Raw genomic sequence first — 6,618 nt, forward strand, 5'->3', positions numbered from 1 at the left:
CACTTGTCTGTGACTCACTGGGGAAAATAGATATTACATCATTATGTAGCTTATACACAGTCACAGGAGAAAGTGCATTAAACAGTATAGCACAGCATCCTGTTCAGAGCACACTCTCCCGTATTCTAGTCTATTCTTATTCAAGTAAAACATACTATTGTTTATGCCCAAGTGAATTGGTTTTACATCCTACCAGGATGCCCCAGTCTTTTCCTTGGGAAATATTGTTCTACCTGCTGCTGTAAGAGATGGGGCCAGAGAGCAGAGGGGGAAATGGTCCTGCAAGAGGAGGTGAAATTACCGCATACTCTGTCAGGAGAAAGGGGGTGATCAGTTCTCTGCTATAGGGTGATGACTTCTGCTTCAGAAGCCTTCTCCCTGGTCTCCTGCTTCTACTAACTCTCCTGTCCACCTTCTTCACAGCAGACAGACACCAGGAAGTTCCACAGACACAGATTTGACCACCTTCATCCCCTGCTTATGATCCCTCCACAGTGCCCCGTGAGCTCAGGATCATACCCAGAGTATCTGAAAGCCTCACGAGACGACCAGCCCTGCCACCTCCAGCCCCTCTCCCGGCCCCACCCTCTGCTCTTAGAGGCTCCAGATTCACTGAATCAGCCACAATTGTAACTCATCCTTGAAATCTCAGGGAAGATGCAGCTTCTCCAGTATCATCATCGCAGACTCTCTCCAGGTAACAGTTGCTCTTCCCCGCCTATGGCTTTCCAACCAGCCCTGACCTCCCTGAGCCAGAGGCTGGATCTGTGTCCCCAGTGATGGCACAGGATCTGCTACTGAATTGGCACTGTGTCCTCACATCGCCTAGTGCTACAGAACCAAACTTGGGCCTGCTCGCCTGTGTGCAGTAAAGCCAATCTACTGACACCAGGTTGTGATGAAGGAAAGTGCAGCGTTTACTGCAGGGTGCCAAGCAAGGAGAACGGGCAGCTAGTGCTTGAAAGACCCAAACTCCCCAATGGCTTCCAGTGAAAGATTTTTAAAGACAGGGTGAGGAAGAGGGGTTGTAGAGTGCGTGATCAGCTCATGGGCATTCTTCTGATTGGTTGATGGTGAGGTAATCGGGAGTCAACATCATCAACCTTCTGGTTCCAACTGGTCTGGGATCTATGTGCTTGTGGTCAGCAAATAGTTAACTTCTTCCACGTGGTGGGGCTTTCAGTATCTGAAAAACAGCTCAGGGACTTCCCTGGTGGTCCAGTGGTAAAGAATCCACCTTCCAACGCAGGGGACACAGGTTCGATCCCTGGTCAGGGAACTAAGATCCCACATGCCGTGGGACAACTAAGCCCACAAGCCACAACTACTGAGCCCAGGCGCCTCAACTAGAGAGTTCACGTGCCACAAACTATAGAGTCCACCTGCTCTGGAGCTGGTGCGCCACAACTAGAGAGGAGCCCACGCACCACAGCGAAAGATCCCACATGCCTCAATGAAGATCCCGCGTGCCACAGCTAAGACTCGAAGCAGCCAAAAAAAAAAAAAAAAAAAAAATGCTGTCAGAGTCAAATATGAGAAAGCAAGTCCTCCTCTTATACAAGGACAGGAATAGCGTTACCTATAAACGGCCTATTTGGCCCTTTGAGAAAGTATAGCAATTCAAACCCAAGGTTCTCTGACCCTGAAGCCTCATCACTGTTGAGTCTGGTGTTCTCAGTGTCCACGGAGCCCTGGCCTGGACCTCAATGTCCTCCCACCAGTACAGCCTCTGAGACCCACCCTCTAGCCCTGCCCTGATCTCCTCTCACTTTTCCACCCAGGTCCTGACTCAGCCCCCTGGAGAGATGAGGCTGCAGATGAGGGGAGGGGAGGGGGCTGGGCTCCTCTCAAGGGATGCCAACCCCAAGCCTGCCCTGGGCAACCAGCTTCTCTCTGGAACTGGCAGGTATCCAGACCTACCTCGCCCCTCTTTTTGGTATAGATGCCAGGCTGTGTGCCAAGCCTACCTTCAGCCACTCCAGGAAGCACCTGGGATGGAGGATATGAGAGCTGAACCTATTTTTTGGGAAGACATGATGGGACAGCTAAGTCACTGGCTCTTAGGAAAGCAGAAGACAAGCCTGTGCCTGGAGTCTTTCCAATCGTGTGTGTTTATTAACCATTGTATGTGACTCACTGGGAAAGATAGATATTACATCCTTATGTGAGTTAAGATTCTCTGCAGTGCACACTATTCTATCTTCCATCAATTCTCTTTTCATTTTAAAAGAACTCATTAAGATAAATTCATTGGTTTTACAACCTGAAGGAGTGTCACAACCCACAGTTTGGAGAACGCTTTTCTACCCTGCAGCTGTAAGAGGAGGGGAGGCCTGAAGAACAGGGGAAGAAACGGCTCTGGGAAACGAGTGTGCTATACATCCCACCCCCTTGAGAGAGGTCAGACATTTAGAACTCTGGTAATTGCATGATTATTTCTGCTCCAGAAGCATCCTCTCTGGTTTCCTGCTTCCTGTCCGTCCACCCTTCTGTCCACCCCCCTCACAGGAGACAGACACTAGGATTTTCCACAGACCCAAGTCTCACCACTTTCATTCCCTGTTTAGCATGTGTTCTTGGCTCAGAGTACACTCAGATTAAGCCCGAATCCTCACCAAGGCCCACAGGGTGACTCGCCCTGTCCTGTCCTCTGCCCTCCCAGGGCTGAGCCCCCTCTGAAATAGTTACAATTCTTGCTCATTCTTAAAATCACCGCTCAGATGTGCCCTCCTACAGGAAGCCCTCCCTATCACCCTTGGCCCTTCTTCCCAGACCTGCTCACTCTGGGTCATTATCGTCTGTGCCCCAACTGGACGTGGGAGTCAGAGGGAAAGGGTCTGGGACTAAGTCACCACTGTGTCCCCATCATCAGATAGCACAAGGCTGGTGGCAGAGCAGGTGCTCAGGGAATATTGAAAGAATGCACGAATGAATGAATGAAATCATAAATGGATGAAGGAAGTGTGTATCTAACTCAACACGTCTTTGTGACATACTGAGAACTGGCGCCTGAAGTTCAAATCTCTCCCTCTCTCCAGACATCTCCCTTGTCCTCCCTGTAATATTGCTCCTCAGCAAGGCCTGTTGGGATCTCATACACTGGGGAAGGCCTCAGGGTCCCTCTTTGCAGAAGGATCTCCCTCCCAGCCATCTCTCCCCTGCTTCCCCACCCCACAAACATAGGACTCAGCCCTGTGTTGGGCACTGGAAACCCAGGCTACCAACAGCATCAGGGCCCTGCCAGGAGTGAGCAAGTTGGGATGGGGCTCAGAATCTTCTCTATTCTTGATTTTACTGACTGCCTGGCGGCATCTATTAGGAAAAATAGACATTACATCATAATGCATCTTTGAGATACATGCATCATGCATCTCAAAAAAAGCGAAAAGAAGTATAGGCAAGTGGCTTCTCTAGTGGCGCAGTGGTTAAGAATCCACCTGCCAATACAGGGGACAGGGGTTCGAGTCCTGGTCTGGGAAGATCCCACATGCCGCAGAGCAACTAAGCCCGTGTGCCACAACTACTGAGCCTGAGCTCTAGAGCCCGCGAGCCACAACTACTGAAGCCAGCGCACCTAGAGCCCGTGCTCCACAAGAGAAGCCACCACTATGAGCAGCCCACACGCAGCAATGAAGACCCAATGCAGCCAAAAATAAATAATTTTAAAAAATAAAAGAAGTATAGGCGGGCTTCCCTGGTAGTGCAGTGGTTGGGAGTCCGCCTGACGACGCAGGGGACGCGGGTTCGTGCCCCGGTCCGGGAGGATCCCACATGTCGCGGAGCGGCTGGGCCCGTAAGCCATGGCCGCTGAGCCTGTGCATCTGGAGCCTGTGCTCTGCAACGGGAGAGGCCACAACAGTGAGAGGCCCGCATACCAAAAAAAAAAAAAGAAAAAAAAAGAAGTATAGGCAAAAATGTGCACTGTCAGCCTCCCTCAGGGGAGCAGCTCTTTCATCTTCTGATCCCAACTGGCTTCTCTCAGAGGAAAAACTACTCCCCTCTCCCTCAGATCTACTTAAAATCTGGTGTGGACTTTTTGTCCAGAATGGCAACAAAACAAATTAGTATGGTAACGATCTTGGTCACATCAATCACCTCTAAAGTCATCTATTGCTTACCAAGTACCCAGCACAATTTCTCCCATTCTCTCATTCATATTCTTCACATCTCCCAAATCAGTTATCATTTATATTGTTTAGATTATTCCCAAAGCAATCAACAGATTCAATGCAATCCCTTGCAAAACCCCAATGACTTTTTTCCTTCTTCCAGTAATGTGAAAGCGTATTCTCAAATTCATATGGAATTGCAAGGGACTCTGAATACCTCAAGGAATCCTTAAAAGAACACTCTTGGGAGACTCACAAGTCCCAATTTTAAACTTATTATAAAGCTACAGTAATCAAAACAGTGTGGTACCGGCATAATGATAGACATATAGATCAATGGAATGGAATTGAGTTTCCAGAAATAAACTCATGCATTTATGGCCAGTTGATTTTTTTGTTAATTCTTTATTTATCAAGAGAAGCTATTCCTTAGCCCAGATAGTCATAGTTCATAGTTTCATAGTTCAGAAACACAGGTAAGTGACAAACTTCCACAGAACTCAACCCAAAGAAATTCTTTGCATTCCAAAATCACTTTGCACTCTGAAAGATACCAGCCTTCCTCATCTCCTCAAAATCTTTTATAGAATCATAATTTCTGTAGACAGACTTCCCTGGTGGTCCAGTTGTTAAGAATCCGCCTCCCAATGCGGGGGACGTGAGCTCAATCCCTGGTTGGGGAACTAAGATTCCACATGCCGTGGGGCAACTAAGCCCACGCATCGCAACTGTTGAGCCCGCGCACTCTACAGCCTGTGTGCCACAACTAGAGAGAAGCCCACGCACCGCAACAAAGAGCCCACGTGCCACAACTAAGACCTGACACAGCCAAATAAATTAATTAATTAATTTTTTAAAAAGAGTCTCTTTTTAAAAAATAATTTCTGTAGAAATCTGCATTTTCAACTCTCAGGGAGACAATGAATGCTCCAACAATATGAAATCACAGATTCTTGGCCAGAACGTCACACATCTGAGGTTTTGTCAAAGAACTGGAAGCCATGGTAGTTTTTCACCTTGGCAGCTCAACAACAATGTCCTTACAGACTGATGGAGAAATGGACTTTGGCCAATTGATTTTCAATGAGGGTCCTAAGACCATACAAAATGGGAGGAGGTTTTCAACATGTGGCAGACTGGGTCAAATGTATATCCACAGGCAAAAGGATGAAGCTGGACCTCTACCTCACACCATAAACAAAACTAAATCAAAGTTGATGAAAGGCCTAAACGTAAGAGTTAAAACTAGAAAAGTCTTAGGAGAAAACATAGGAGTAAGTCTTCATGACCTTAGACTTCAAAATGGTTTCTTACATATGACACCAAAAGCATAGAGGCAAAGGGAAAAAAAAAAACCCAGCATATATTGGACTTTAAAAAATATTTAAAGTTTTGGGTATCAAAGGATACTGTCAAGAAGGTGAAAATACAACTCACATAATAAAAGAAAATATTGAAAATCATATAGCTAATAACGATCTGGAATATAAAGAACTCCAACTGAATAACAAAAAGATAAATAATACAATTTTAAAATTGGCAAAGGACTTAATAGATACTTCTCCAAGAAGATATCCAAATATCCAATAAGCACATGATAACATGATCAAAGTCATGTTTTAAGGGAAATTCAAATCAAATTACTAGGAATTACCACTGTATAGCCACTAGAATGGTGGTACTTTTTAAATGATAAAAAAAAAAACGTGTTCACAGGGATATGGAGAAATTGCAAACTGCACACTTTGCTCGTGAATATGCAAAGTGGTGCAACTACTGTGGAAAACTGTTCATTCCTCACTAAATTAAACATGTGAACAAACAAATCTGCTCCTGGATTATAACCAAAAGAATTGAAACAGATGTTCAAACAATCATTTGTACATAAATGTTCATAGTAGCATTTTTCACAAGCGTCAAAAGGTGGAAACATCACAAATGTCCACCAAATGACGAATGGATAAAAAGATGTGGTATGCCCATACAATGAAATATTATTTGTCTTAAGAAATGAAGTACCGATACATGCTGCAGCACGGATGAACCTTGAAAACATTGTGATGAGTGAACGAAGCCAGACGCAAACCACCACATCTTTCATAATTTATAGGAAAACTTCAAAGTAGGTGAAAACATTGAGACAGAAAGCAGATCAGAGTTGTAGAGGGGCTGGGAGGACAGCGGAATGGACAGTGATTGCTTAATGAGTATGAGATTATCCTTCTGGGGCGATGAAAATATTCTGGTGATGGTTATACAACATCTTGAATGTACAAAGTGTCACTGAACAGTACAATTTACAAGGGTTAAAATAGTAAATTTTATGTTAGGTGTATTCTTCCACACACATAAAAAAAGAAAAGTAAAAACATTTGAGTGGGGGGTGTGTGTCCAAAGAACAGCAGGAACTGTCCACACCTCTAGTGCTGACCGATTCGATCTGTTTCTGGAATGATACATTCTCTGAGTATCTTCACTTTATAGTGTGATTTTGATTCCCAACTGCTCG

The sequence above is a fragment of the Pseudorca crassidens genome, chromosome 20 (assembly GCF_039906515.1).
Source record: "Pseudorca crassidens isolate mPseCra1 chromosome 20, mPseCra1.hap1, whole genome shotgun sequence".
NCBI classification, from domain to species: domain Eukaryota; kingdom Metazoa; phylum Chordata; class Mammalia; order Artiodactyla; family Delphinidae; genus Pseudorca; species Pseudorca crassidens.